Source organism: Chiloscyllium punctatum, chromosome 23 (genome assembly GCF_047496795.1).
Source record: "Chiloscyllium punctatum isolate Juve2018m chromosome 23, sChiPun1.3, whole genome shotgun sequence".
Lineage (NCBI taxonomy): Eukaryota > Metazoa > Chordata > Chondrichthyes > Orectolobiformes > Hemiscylliidae > Chiloscyllium > Chiloscyllium punctatum.
Window position 1 is genome coordinate 54,129,874 of NC_092761.1, and position 14,721 is coordinate 54,144,594.

Here is a 14,721-nt window from a genome sequence, read left to right on the forward strand (position 1 = left end):
TAGTCTTTCTGTCAGTGTTACAAAGGGTAACCCATCACAATCAATCTCATCTCCCTGCATAAAGATTTTCAGATTAGGTGGATGGCTATGGGAAATTCAAGGTTACTGAAATGGAGGGTCTGAGTGGGATGCTCTTCAGATGGTTGGTATGCCTCCGATGGACCAAATAGCCTGCTTCCACACTGTAGGGATTCTAAGATTCAATGTAAAGCTGAACCACAAGTGGTGCTATACTCTCCAGTTAAATGATCACAATTATGCATATTTGGAAGTAAATACTGTTCAGAGAGTGGGATGCTATCAGGGAAGTCCTGCACGACCTGGCTATTTCACCTTGACAGCTTGGTTTTTAGCTGAATACTCTCAAAGCTGCATTGTGACCTCCATCTGTAAATGTGCTGTCATTGGGCTGCACCACACAGATTCACTACAGTGACACCACGTTCCCAAACCCAGGGACTGACAACGCCTTATTCAGGACATGAGCTTCTGGACTTTATATGTGACCTAGGACATGCAGTCAGGAGGTTAGAGTAGGTTCATCTGTTGTTATTGATATTAAATCTTACCAATAATAAACCTTTAGATTAGATTAGATTAGATTACTTACAGTGTGGAAACGGTGGCACAGTGGCACAGTGGGCAGCACGGTGGCACAGTGGTTAGCACTGTTGCCTCACAGCGCCTGAGACCCGGGTTCAATTCCCGCCTCAGGCGACTGACTGTGTGGAGTTTGCACGTTCTCCCCGTGTCTGCGTGGGTTTCCTCCGGGTGCTCCGGTTTCCTCCCACAGTCCAAAAGATGTGCAGGCCAGGTGAATTGGCCATGCTAAATTGCCCATAGTGTTAGGTAAGGGGTAAATATAGATGTAGGGGTATGGGTGGGTTACGCTTCGGCGGGGCGGTGTGGACTTGTTGGGCCGAAGGGCCTGTTTCCACACTGTAAGTAATCTAATCTAATCTAAAAAAACCTTATTAACACTAATAAATCTGACTAATGTTAAATGCACATCACAATACTCATAATTGCTTTTAAAAAGTGAAAAAAGTCAGTTGCTTATTCCATAATTTAAATAGGCAGTGTGTACCAGCCAAGCCATTATCTGTTTCCCTGCATTACCATGGCTCATTTTCCTTTTCACCCTCAGCTCTATCTATTTGCAGGTTCCACAGATTGGGTTCCATTTGTGATTCTGTCATTTCACTGTCTTGTTATCGATTTCTCTGTCTCTCTCTTTTGTCTTCTTGTCAGGGTTACAATCTGTGCTGAAAATGTGTTGCTGGAAAAGCGCAGCAGGTCAGGCAGCATCCAAGGAGCAGGAGAATCGAGGTTTCGGGCATGAGCCCTTCTTCAGGAGGGCTTCCGCCGCCTTCGCCTCCACGCCCACTTCTTCAACCAGGATTCTCACCCAACTTCTGACAACCCCTTCTCCCGCCTCCAACACACCCCATCCACCTGGACACCCCATGCTGGTCTCTTACCTGCCCTCGATCTCTTCATAGCCAACTGCCGCCGCGACATTAACCGCCTCAACCTCTCCACCCCTCTCACCCACTCCAACCTCTCACCCTCGGAACGTGCAGCTCTCCACTCTCTCCGTTCCAACCCCAACCTCACTATCAAACCGGCAGACAAGGGAGGCGCAGTAGTAGTTTGGCGCACCGACCTTTACACCGCTGAGGCTAAACGCCAGCTCGTGGACACCACCTCCTACTGCCCCTTGACCATGACCCCACCTCCCACCACCAAACCATCATCTCCCAGACCATCCATAACCTCATCACCTCAGGGGATCTCCCATCCACCACCTCCAACCTCATAGTCCCACAACCCCACACCGCCCGTTTCTACCTCCTGCCCAAAATCCACAAACCTGACTGCCCCGGCCATTCCTGAAGAAGGGCTCATGCCCGAAACGTCGATTGTCCTGCTCCTTGGATGCTGCCTGACCTGCTGCGCTTTTCCGGCAACACATTTTCAGCTCTGATCTCCAGCATCTGCAGTCCTCACTTTCTCCTCGAGGGTTACAATCTGTATAAATCACAATTCACAATCACTTCTAGCTACTCATATGTTCACACTTCCAGGTTGTAATATCCTGTCACCACCAAATACTGTCATCCTCAGTCTCCACAGAATTTCCAAGCTGACTTTAGGCAGTAAGGACAAATCCAGTGATTTTCTTGTCCTAATCTCAGACGGGCAAATCTCCCAGAGTCCTCAGATTGTTACTGTCAAATTTCTTTGATCAGGAACCATTTTCCCTCAGGTATTCTGCCTGATAGCTTACCGAGGATTCCAACCTTTAGCCCTCTGCTGACCACAGCCGTGGTACCATTGGTCTCTGGAGAACTTTCTACCTCTCTTTCTGTCCAAAGAAAGACTGAGACACAGAGTCTATCCATAGCAAATCCAGCATCTCCTGCCCATCCTTTTAATGTGAACATTTCACACCTTGCTCATAGTAAATCTCCAACCTGGGCCCTCTACTCTCTCATTGTATTGTAGGCAGAATTCATAACTGATCATATGATTCTTTCAGAGATGTGGCATGAAGTTAATGGGCTGAATATCCTCCTCCTATAACCATTTTAAAGATTGTGACACAGTGATAATGTCCCTCCATCTGAGCCAGGAGAGCATGGGTTCAAGTCCAACTTGCTCTTGAGGTGTATAATAAGGTCTCTGGGCAGGTTGATTAGAAAAACAAACATGTGCGTTAATGAGGCTGTTCACTTGCATTTGTTTTGCTAATATCATTTCAAAGCTGAAAATGTGTTGCTGGAAAAGCGCAGCAGGTCAGGCAGCAGCCAAGGAACAGGAGAATCGACGTTTCGGGCATAAGCCCTTCTTCAGGAATGAGGAAAGTGTGTCCAGCTGAAGAGCTTCTTTTACAAGGATGCCTTCCTTGAAGAAGCTCTCTTCCTCCCTCTACAATGGTTTCAGTGAGTCCCTCTCTCACTGCACACCCCAGGTCATCTCCTCTGCACAGAAGGTCTTCAGCTGGACACACTTTCCTCATTCCTGAAGAAGGGCATATGCCCGAAACGTTGATTCTCCTGTTCCTTGGATGCTGCCTGACCTGCTGCGCTTTTCCAGCAACACATGTTCAGCTCTGATCTCCAGCATCTGCAGTCCTCATTTTCTCCTCTAATACCATTTCAATGTTTGACTTCACCTCTGTCAGCTCTGGCTCAAAGGCAGCCCTCTCACTTCAGAATAAATAAAGCTAAGGATTCAAATTAAACTCAAGAGCATTGAGAGCTGACACTTGCAGCTCGAGAGAGGGTGTGCTGCACTGTCCAAGCAATGTCTGTTCTGTGGTAGAATAGAGACATAGAAACACCTCAGGTTCAGATCAAAGGCAGTCAGAGATAATTCATGAGCAACTAATAGATTTGAGAGTGTTTCACAATGGCTTTGGAGTTTAGAAATTATGAGGAAAATGAGAAATGGCTCTGAAAGGACATTGAAAAGTCTAACTGATATAAGTTTAATTAAAGGCAACATTGAGGAGCATTTATTTTTCTCTCAGGGGGTCAGGGGATTGTGGAGTTCACTCTCCTGGGGAGCAATGGAGACTGGATCATTAAATGTTTTTAAAACTGATTGTTGATTGACAAGGGAGTCAAAAGGTATGGAGGAGACAGCAAAGTTAAGTTCAGGTCATAAACAGATCAACCAAGATATTATCAATTGGAGGATGAGACTTAAAGTGACAAAAGTTCCACCCCTACTCCAGCATGTTCATGGAACTCTGGACATTTGGAGAGGTTTGGAGTTCTGGGCAGAGCTGATGATTTGAATTGTTTGATGACATCTATTTAGACATGTATATTAACTTTGCACAGGTAAGAGAATGACACAGGACATGATATACAATTCTTATGTTAATAGATGCATGGTAAATCAAGACATTTAGTCATATAGAGAAACAAATTCATTGATTCATACAGTCATTATGCGTAGGGTCACTTAGCCCTTTGAGTACATGATGCCTCAGTGTCATGCAACCAATCTGCCCTATTTCCCTGCTCTATCTTCCAGAAGGAAATCCAACTGACTCTGTCCAGTGGATAGGTGAACGTGAGGACTGCAGATGCTGGAGATTAGAGTCAAGATTAGAGTGGTGCTGGAAATACACAGCAGGTCAGGCAGCATCCGAGGAGCAGGAAAATCGAGGTTTCAGGCAGGACCCCTATGAAGGGCTCCTGCCCGAAACATCGATTGTCCTGCTCCTCGGATGCTGCCTGACCTGCTCAGTGCAGTGGATGTTTATCTATGCAATCCACCCATCTTAAGGTTCAGAGTGACATTAACTCCTGGCTCTGTGCTGTTGTGGATTCAACAGAAAGTTGCTGAATTGTCCATAATGGCAAAAATAGAGAAAGAAAGGAAAGATATTGTAGGAAAACCAATGAATTTGATACAGTCCCTTTAAAAATGATTGAGTAATGTAGCTCAATGAGTCATTGAGAAATCCCAACAAAATGAGAGACGGCTTGAGATTGTGGTTCTGATAAGTTTCCATAACTAACCCAATGACTCCTAACTTCCTTTGATGTCTGCCTGATATCAGACATCACACCCTGATACAAGTTCAGCTTCTAAGCATTCCTTCAGTTTACTTCAATTTATCCATTGCAACCAATTGTTAAGGACCATTCTGACTTCTGTGTGGGTCACACAACGTCCGAGAACCAGAGCAATCCACAAAAAAGATCAAAATCAGCATATATTTTAAAAACTGAAAGTAAACATGGTGTCAGCACAAGAGGAAATTCTGACTGTCTCCACAAGCAAGCATTCCTGCACACAAAGCACTACTATACAACTCAAATTAAAGCCAGGGAGCACAGCACATTTTCAAAAACATCACGAGATTGGAAAGTTTCTGCATGTTTTCCTTGGAAGCAGCGTCTGCATATTTTAACCATGTGTGTCTGAGGCAAAGGCTGTATTTTGTTTTTGTTGAGAACGTAGACTGCAGAATCTGCCTGATATCAGACACCACATAGAATGCTGCATGTGAAACAGTCAGGCTATAGAGAGCTGCTTAAAACAAGCTGCATTCAAAGGCACTGTGTTAGGCAGCTCAGCAGCCAGTCACATCAAATAGAAATGAAGCCATGAATCTGCTTGATCTGGTGTTAATCCTATATTGCTGCTCCTGCTCACTCTCCAGCTAATTTTTCTTGCTTCCTCTTCTGAAGTTGACACACACCAGGGCACAGCTCCTTTCACAGCCCTGGTACCTCTGCTGGCTCGCATGATCCGACCATGCCAAGTGTACAGTGAAATGGATAATAATCCCATTATTATCCTCAGCTTTTTCAACCTCTTATGGTCTGTTCTTCTGAATTCACTTGCTATCCTCTCTTACTCTCTCATTCTATAAATCCTCCCCCACCCCCGCTTTTATCACAACATTCCCTTGACCTTATCATCTCAGTGGTCTCCCATCAGGTCAGTCACAGACGGTCTCTGATCAGTTCTTTGTTTCACTCTCTGTCCACAGTCCCGCACCCCTTACCAATACCAACCAGGTTTCTTCCTGCATCAGCCCTGGGGATGAAAAGAAATGATCCACCAATTCACTTAAACTTGCATTTTCAAAATCCAAACCATTGGGTCCCTATTCATCACGACAATTCAGCAGATTCTGACCATACTTTCACCAAGATATTTGATGCCCTAATCCCCAAATTACTCTCTCTCTCTCTCTCATTCACCATGAACATTCACCCTAGCATGGGTCTCATCTGCACTCCTTTCAGTCCAAATTATGCAAATCTGAATGGATTTGCTAAATCTATTCACTATCAGATCAGGCTGGGCAACTTAAAGCAAGACATTCCTTCATTTGGCTGAAAATCTCAAAATTCCTGGATGAACCACCTTCTACTTTATGACTGTCTTAAACTCATTGCTCTATCTCCTCCATGGTCACCTCCAACAAGATATAGGAAAAGGCTCAAGGGTATCCTCATCACTGAGATTGAGCTCATGTGTTCAGCTACCCCTCCTGCTTCCTTCCTTTCCCTAAGTTATTGATTCAATCATTCTCGAAAGCTCCCCCTGAACCTACCACTGATCTGGACCTGTGATCATGACCTCTTCAAGGCTCACTTGACCATGAGAATCAGCTCTTGCTCCCTCAGTCATACTCCCAATAAAGTAGTCTTATTCATGAAAGTACAGTCATACTCACTACCAAACAGTCATACTCCCGTTAAACTACTGACTGCACAACGTTCCCACATGATTCCAGATATTCAACAATATTGTGAACAAACAGAATGATACAGCACCGGAACAGTCTCATTGGCCCACCATGTCTGTGCTGACCACGATGTCATTCTAAACTAATCCCATGTGCCTGCACATGGTCCATATCTCTTGATTCTCTGTGTTTATCTAAATGCCTCTTAAACATTGCTAATGTATTTGCTTCTACTACCTCACCTGGCAGTGCACTCCAGTCCTAGGTAAAAAAAAACTGGCCTTGTGCATCTTGTTTAAACTTCCCACCCTCACCTTAAACCTATGCCCCTAGTATTTGACATTTCCACTCTGGGAAAAAAGACTCCAACAATCCAGCCTTCTCCATGCCTTTCATACTTCTATCAGGTCGCTCCTTAGCCTCCAATGCTGTAACAAAAACAAGCCAATTTTGTCTAAAAACAACAAATGCTGGAGATCACAGTGGGTCAGACAGCATTGGTGGGCGGCACGGTGGCACAGTGGTTAGCACTGCTGCCTCACAGCGCTTGAGACCCGGGTTCAATTCCCGCCTCAGACGACTGACTGTGTGGAGTTTGCACATTCTCCCCGTGTCTGCGTGGGTTTCCTCCGGGTGCTCCGGTTTCCTCCCACAGTCCAAAGATGTGCAGGCCAGGTGAATTGGCCATGCTAAATTGCCCATAGTGTTAGGTAAGGGGTAAATGTAGATGTAGGGGTATGGGTGGGTTACGCTTCGGCGGGGCGGTGTGGACTTGTTGGGCCGAAGGGCCTGTTTCCACACTGTAAGTAATCTAATCTAATCTAATCATCCATGGAGATAGAGCAAGCTAACATTTTGAGTCGAGATGAATGACCATCCGAGCTCAAGTGAGTCACACCACGTTTGTCCAACCTCTCCTTATACTTAATATACTTCAATCCAGACAACATCTTGTTAAATCTCTCTTGCATCCTCTCCAAAGTCACCATATTCTTCTGATAGTGCGCTGACTGGAATTATGCAAAATACTCCAAATGATGCTGAATTAAAGTTTTATACAGCTGCAACTTGACTTGCCATCTTTTACAGTCAATGCCCTGATCGATAAAGGCATGCATGTTGTATGCCTTCATGACTATCTTATCCACTTATATTGCCACTTTCACGGAGCTAAAGACTTGGATCCCAAGATCACTCTGCAGATCAACATTCCTCAGGGTTCCACCACTGTATGCTTTCCTCTTGCATTTGACCACCCAAAATGCATCACCTCAGACTTGCCTGGATTAAATTCTCTCTGCCCTTTCTTTGCTCAACTTTCAAAATGATCTATATCATGCTGTAACCTTTGACGATCTTCCTCACTATCCACAACTCCACCAATTTTTAGTCATTTGCAAACTTACGAATCAGATAACCTACATTTTCATCTAATTCACATATATTACAAACAGCAGAGGTCCCAACACTGAGCTTTGCAGAACACCATTGGTCAAAAATGCCCAGTCAGAAAAACACTGCTGCCTCACAGCGCCTGAGACCTGGGTTCAATTCCCGCCTCAGGCGACTGACTGTGTGGAGTTTGCACGTTCTCCCCGTGTCTGCGTGGGTTTCCTCCGGGTGCTCCGGTTTCCTCCCACAGTCACAAAGATGTGCAGGTCAGGTGAATTGGCCATGCTAAATTGCCCATAGTGTTAGGTAAGGGGTAGATGTAGATGTAGATGTAGGGGTATGGGTGGGTTACGCTTCGGCGGGGCGGTGTGGACTTGTTGGGCCGAAGGGCCTGTTTCCACACTGTAAGTAATCTAATCTAAAAAAAAACCATCTTCTATAGCCAAGCTATTTTTGTACCCAACTTACCAACTCACTGTGGGTTCCATGTGAATTAGTTTTCTGGATCAGCCTACTATGAGTGATCCTGTGGAATACTTTAGTAAAGTCCATGTAGACAATGTCTGCTGATCTACCCTCACCAACCATAGTCATCATCTTCCTCAAACAACTCAAATTTGTGAGACAAGACCTCTGCACTACATGCTAAGAAGTCCAATCTTTTCCAAATGTGAGGAAATCCTGTCCTGAAGAATGTTCTTCAATAATTTCCCTACCTCTCATGGAAGGCTCACCAGCCTATAATCTTTTGATTTATCCCTGCTGTCTGTCTTAAACAAAGGAGCAACATTTGCTATTCTCTGGTTTTCTGGACATTCACCTGTGGCTAAAAAAATACAAAGCTTTCTCAAACAGAAACAGTACCTGGGTAACTTGTGCAAATCATGGTTCCATACTTTGATAGTGGAAGATAGTATGAAGATTTGATATGAGAAATGTTGATTTTGTCAATTCAGTTTCAACCAGGGAAAAAAAAACAAGAAAACTGCAGATGCTGGAAATCTGACACAAAAACAGAATTTTCTGGAAAACCTCAGTACGTCCTGCAGAATCTGTGGAGAGAAATCAGAATGAATGTTTAGATCCAGTTCATTGAGCTTCTACCAGGGTCTGGATGAATTAATAACCATATACTGTATTAGGAGAAAGAAGACAGAGTAGATTCACTCCTGGGCAAAGGAGAGAATTTATGAATGGAGACAGAGGAAGTGGATTAATAACGGTCACAGGTTGTGCAAATTTCATGAAATCAACTCTGATTTAACAGCGATAGTGTGACCTGAAATGAATATTTTCCCCAAGATCAATGAAATTAGATAGTCATTTTGCATGGGAAGTGTGAAAAGTCCTCTTCAATTCTTTTGATAAAACTATTTCAGGGAAGTCTCACATGTTGGAGCTGATACCTCCACTGCAATTACCAGCCTGCAAACAATACTCTCTGCAGACATGGAATAAAAAAACTGCTTCTATTTCAGGGTAACTGAAATAAATAAAGTTCCACATTTAGATCTGAGAAGGTTTCCACACCAAGAGGAAAGTGCCCGGTGACAGCACCGATTTGGAAAAAACATCAGATATTTGAGAACTTTTAAAAAATAGCTGCAGCAATCACTACTGTTGACTACAGCCAAGAAACCAATTAACTAACCTTGGTGTCAGATTAAAAGGTTACACCTCAATGACACACAAAGAACCCTGAAGTGTACAAATTATTTTATCTTACATTGTGTTGGACACTATTGCACTATACTGGACTCTTTTAACTTTATGTGTTTGCATTCGTATGAAGGGCAAGTGACTCCACAGAGGTTGCATGAATGGCTTTTCTTGGAATAGTAGGTCATCAACTTTCTCTTTTCTTTAACTCAAGAAAAGCTTGGTGATTGGTTCCTTATTATTAGTCAGCTACTTTTCAACTGGAGAGAGTTTACCTTTGAGCTAAAAACAGCTTAAAGCTTTTCTGGGATCATTTGAGGAAGCCGAAAAGAAAGGAACCAGTTATACTCTTTCTCATCTGATCATAATACTTTAATTCAAAACTCGTTATTTTTCTATAAGACAGGGGCAAATATAGATGGGAGTTGAGTGATGGGGAAGGAGGAGTTGGGAACAGGGAAGGGGAGCAAATGGAAAGAGATGCATTGTGGAGAAGGATAGTGGGGAATAGCAGGGAATGGGGCAATGGGAAGAGGGGTGGGGCAGTGGAGATTGATGATTCATAGGGAAAAGAGGAGTGGGAAGATGAGTAATTGGGAATGAGGCAATTAGGAAGGATAGGCAGAAGTGGAATAGCACTATTATTTCAACTAGTCTCACTCCAATCTGCAAGGCAAAAGTGAGGACTGCAGATGCTGGAAATCAGAGTCAAGATTAGAGTGATGCTGGAAAAGCACAGCAGGTTAGGCAGCATCCGAGGAGCAGGAAAATCGATGTTTCGGGCACTCCAATCTGCAGTTTGATCCCTAACCTTTTCATCAGGACACTCCAATCTGCAGTTTGATCCCTAACCTTTTCAATCTCCCATTTCGTCGATTCCCATTTCCAGTTTATTTCCTCCATTTTTAACATCCAACATTCTCCTTGCATTCCATTCCTTTTAATTTTCTTTCAGCTCAAAATTTTAATAAATTTATGCACTCGGACTCTGCTTTGTTATAGAATATTTCATCCGCCACAATGTGAAAATATATTTTGTAAGATCTTTAATGCTTCCGGAATGATTTTTATTATTTATTTCTTTTCGATTAACCTTTTGCCTCTCATTATGTTTATTTACCTCATCTGACTTGTTCACAATTGAGACTTTGGCCTTATTCAACCATCCTTTAAATTTTCAGTTAAAGCATTGCCAATGCTTTACTTTTCTTCAAGTCTCAGGTTATATTCAGTCAGTAACTGTGTCCAAATAACCTTCTACACTTTCAGATCAATTTCTTAAATATCATCTATTGTGATTGTAATTTATATCTCTGACTAATGTTTCAAATAATTGTTAAGTGTGTCTTTCTCCACCTTGTGTTCTGTGACTTAATGACCAAAGAAATAAATGTATTGGCTACCTGGTGTTCAAGATAACGGTTCTGAAGTGGTTAAAATTCATTTCCCTTTGACTCCATGCATTTGACCGATGCCATGCATTGGTGGAGCCATGGATTTATACACTAGCTTTCGAAGGGAGCAGATGTGTGTGTACTATTTCCCAAAAGTCCCATTGATTATGCCTTACCAAATGCAGCAGTACTTATTGTTATTATGCAATAACACTTTGTATTATCTAGAAATGGTCCCTCATCTATAGATACTCTCCTATTGTGTACTCCCCATAATAATCATTAGATAATGCCCAAGACAAGGGAGCATCGACGGTAGCAAACAGACTCAAGCAACCCTTGCCAAGTACCACATATGGCTAGAGGGGACAAATATCATAAAGTATCAGGTGTAACTGTCAGCAAAAATACCATGTGGTTGCAAAGGTTGTGATCTGACTCTCACTACAATGAGAAGCAATCCATAAGGATCAGAAGAAAAGAAAAATAGTTCAAACTTTAAAGTTAAAAATCACACAATGCCAGCTTATAGTCCAACAGGTTTACTTGGAAGTACAGGCTTTCAGACCGCAGTTCCTTTGTCAGGTAGCTAGTAGGGCAGGATCATAGCACACAGAATTTATAGTAAAAGCTCAAAGTATCATGCAACTGATGTGATGTATTGAATACACCTAGATGGCTGTTAAGTCTTTAATAACGTAGAATGGGGATTCAGGTTTCGATTCATTGATATGCAAATCCTGAAACGTCTTTCAAGTCACATTCCCGAGATAACCTGAGGTTATGATCCAGCCTCACTAGGTATCTGTGCAAGGGGCTGTGCCCCGAAAGCTTGTACTTCTAAATAAACCTATTGGACTATAACCCGTTGTTGTACGATTTTTAAACTTTGTCCACCCCAGTCTAACACCAGCACCTCCAAATCATTGTTACCACTTTAAGAGCATTGTAGTTTTAATTATTCAGCAGCTGAAATGCCATTCGCAACAGAGAGAGAGAGAGAGAGAGAGTGACATAGCCACAGCTGTGAAAGCAACAAAAAAAAACTCAGCACTTCAGAGAGAAGACTTCATTCAGAATCTGTAAGAAGTAATAAGGTAGGAGGGTTGGCTAATAAGAGAGAGAAAAGGCGTAGAAAATACAGAGACTTTTTATGGAACGAGAAAAAGACTCCAGGACATAAAGTTAGGGATGCCTAAGGAAAGAGGGAACAACTTTATGAAAATGGCACAATGACCAGAAAGGGAAAACAAGGCAGTATCAAAGAAAGTCCTGACCTCACACAAAAAAGGAACCATGAAGTATAGCTACAAGAAACAATGTAAGGACCAGAGAGGAAAGTTAAACTATACTGATTAAAGAATGAAGGCTTCAAAATTATTTGCTCTGAAAACAAACAAATTAAAAAAAAAGAATCTAGTGAAAAATATTTGCAGAAGATGAAAAATTAGCAAATTAGTAAAAGAACTGACTCTCAACTAAGTTGTGACTATAATGGAAGATTTACTCATTGCAACCAGAGACTGTTAATCAAAACATTGTGTAAACGAAATAGCATGAAATCAAGCAAATATCCATTTTACTCAAAAAGAAATGGGAAAGTACCATATTGACTGCAGAAGCTGGGAAGACTCTTGAAAAAGCTGATTGCCATGATTTTGATCATTTCAAAAGATGGAAAGTTCTGAAAATAGCTCAACAAAGCAGTAGGAGAAAGTGAGGCCTGCAGATGCTGGAGATCAGAGTCAAGAGTGTGGTGCTGGAAAAGCACAGCAGGCCAGGCAGCATCCGAGAGGCAGGAGAATCAATGTTTTGGGCAAAAATCCTTCATCAGTATTGAGGCTTGTGAGCCGAGGTGGTGAAGAGATAAATGGGAGGGGTGTGGGGATAAGGGGAAGGTGTCAGAGAGTGCAATAGGTAGGTGGAGGTGGGGTAATGGTGATAGGTCAGAGAGGAGGGTGGAGCGGATAGGTGGGAAGGAGGATGGACGGGTAGGACAGGTCATGATGGTGATACTGAGTTGGAAGTTTGAAACTGGGATAAGATGGGGGGAGGGGAAATGAGGAAACTGGTGAAATCTACATAGATGCTGTGTGGTTGGAGGGTCCCAAGGCAGATGATGATGTATTCTTCCTTCAGGCACCAGTTGGTTAGGGAGTGGCAATGGAGGAGGCCCAGGACCTGCATGTCCTTGCTGGAGTTGGAGGGGGAGTTGAAGTGTTTGGCCATGGGGTGGTGGGGTTGGTTGGTGCAGGTGTCCCGGAGATGTTCTCTGAAACTCTCATTCCCCCTCCCCCCACCTTACCCCAGTTCCAACCTTCCAACTCGGCACCGCCCTCATGACCTGTCCTACCTGTTCATCTTCCTTCCCACCTGTCCGCTCCAACTTCCTCTCTGAAGTATCAGCATTACCCCCACCTCCACCTACCTATCGCACTCTCAACTACATTCTCCCAGCCTCACCTCCCTCTCATTTATCTCTCCACCCCCTCGGCCAACAAGCGTCATACTTGTTGAAGGGCTTTTGCCTGAAACGTCAATTATCCTGCTCCTCAGGTGATGCCTGACCTGCTGTGCTTTTCCAGCACCACACTCGCAACTCAACAAACCAGGATGCCGTACTGAAATACATTATTAGAAAGGAACAGTTTTCTGAAAACATTTGAAAACAGCAAATCACAACAGACCTGGCAGTAATAAAGTACAGAGCTCTGTTGAAGAATTAAATATGTTAATAAAGAGGTTATAAAAGATTGACAAATGAAGAGTGCTGCACAGACTGTGGTGAAGGCTATAATAGTTAAATTTAAAACAGCATTTATGAATACAAGAATACAACTTTAATAAGTTTAAATTTTAAGAAACAACAAGTTATAAGTAATATTGAAATGATAAAAATTTAAAATATCTTTAAAGTAGTAAGGTTAATTATTACATTAAGAAGAAATGGACAGAGATTTAATACTTTCTGGTATACTTAAAGAAAAAAACCATACAGTACACAATTTGGATGCTACATTCCCTAAGATGGAGCATTGCCTCAAACTCAAGCACAGCCCCAGAACTGCAGATATCCTGGATATAGTTGTTGTGGTTCTGTTCGCTGAGCTGGGAATATGTCTTGCAAACGTTTCGTCCCCTGTCTAGGTGACATCCTCAGTGCTTGGAAGCCTCCTGTGAAGCGCTTCTGTGCTGTTTCCTCCGGCATTTATAGTGGCCTGTCTCTGCCGCTTCCGGTTGTCAGTTCGAGCTGTCCGCTGTAGTGGCCGGTATATTGGGTCCAGCTTGAACGGACAAACGGAAGCGGCAGAGACAGGCCACTATAAATGCCAGAGGAAACAGCACAGAAGCGCTTCACAGGAGGCTCTCAAGCACTGAGGATGTCACCTAGACAGGGGACAAAACGTTTGCAAGACATATTCCCAGCTCGGCGAACAGAACCACAACAACGAGCACCCGAGCTACAAATCTTCTCCCAAACTTTGAAAATCCTGGATATAGGTTTGCTCACTGAGCTGGAAGGTTCGTTTTCAGACATTTCATCACCAAACTAGGCAACATCATCAGTGAGCCTCAAGATGAAGCACTGGTGGTATGCCCACTTTCTATTTATGTGTTTAGGCTCCCTTGGGTTGGTGATGTCATTTCATGTGGTGGCATCATTTCCTGTCGCGATGCAATTTTGTGTTCTTTTTCTCAGGTGGTGTTAAATGGGATCCAAGTCAATGTGTTTATTGATCGAGTTCCGGTTAGATTGACATGCTTCTAGGAATTCTCATGTGTGTGTCTCTGTTTGGCTTGTCCTAAGATGGATGTACTATCCCAGTCAAAGAGGTGTCTTGCTTCATCTGTATGTAAGGATACCAGTGAGAGTGGGTCATGTCTTTTTGTGGCTAGTGATGTTAATGTATTCTAGGGGCTAATTTTCTGCCTGTCTGTCCAATGTAGTGTTTGTTACAGTTCTTGCAAGGTAACTAGTAAATGACATTAGTTTTGCTTGTTGTCTGTATAGGGTCTTTCAAATTCATTAGCGACTGTTTTAGTGTGTTGGTA

At 43.1% G+C, this 14,721-nt stretch overlaps 1 long non-coding RNA gene across 1 annotated transcript in view; it reads right to left on the reverse strand.

Annotated features, from left to right (window-relative positions):
* The window catches only part of LOC140494080 (uncharacterized), an 87,462-nt gene that overhangs the window by 37,383 nt on the left and 35,358 nt on the right, over positions 1 to 14,721 (reverse strand). The window lies entirely within an intron of this gene.